This window comes from Penaeus monodon, chromosome 31 (genome assembly GCF_015228065.2).
Source record: "Penaeus monodon isolate SGIC_2016 chromosome 31, NSTDA_Pmon_1, whole genome shotgun sequence".
NCBI lineage: Eukaryota > Metazoa > Arthropoda > Malacostraca > Decapoda > Penaeidae > Penaeus > Penaeus monodon.
The window spans coordinates 27,669,209-27,669,844 of record NC_051416.1 but is presented as its reverse complement, the minus strand read 5'-3'; the positions used below and the strand labels follow the sequence as shown (position 1 = coordinate 27,669,844).

General features: G+C 34.3%; 1 protein-coding gene across 1 annotated transcript in view; it reads left to right on the top strand.

The window, feature by feature from the left end:
* LOC119593134 overlaps nucleotides 1-636 on the top strand; it is a 9,975-nt gene that overhangs the window by 565 nt on the left and 8,774 nt on the right. The window lies entirely within an intron of this gene.

Here is a 636-nt window from a genome sequence, read left to right as displayed (position 1 = left end):
TCACAAGTTATCTCTGGTCATAGCTGGCTTAACGCTTCGACTGAACCATCTGTGTTAACTTCTCCAGTCAAGTGTGTGCGTTTTTCTGGATAATGCTTCCGTTAGGTGCTGTAAATTCCTGCTGTGACCTAAGCGAGACTCACTCTGAAAGTATGAACTGTTGCAAAATAAGAGTAACTTTGTGTAAAGGAAAAAAAAGTGTAAATCACCAGAATATGAAAAAAATTACCACCTCGTTTTGAATTTAGGAACTATTAGCCTTGAGTCTATATTGGCAGTACAACAACCTTTCTTTCCTCTCGTGATCTTTGCATACAATATAATATTTATAGATAAAACTTGATTACACGTTATAGGCCAGTGACACGAGGGATCAACTAGCTAATCTTTATATAAAGACCGGATTCGAGCCTAAATATAAGATATAGATTTACATATTATAAAGATTATTGTACTTAAGGCGTTTGCCGCATAATCTGTCATCACTAGATAATACAAAATATATAAAGATAACTAATAAGAACATTTCTAGTCAATACGTAGCCAAAGAAAAGTTTTAAAAAATCGCACCAAAATCAATTATTACAAACACGACACCAAAATAACCAAATCCAACCGGTAGATAAAGTGCCATAG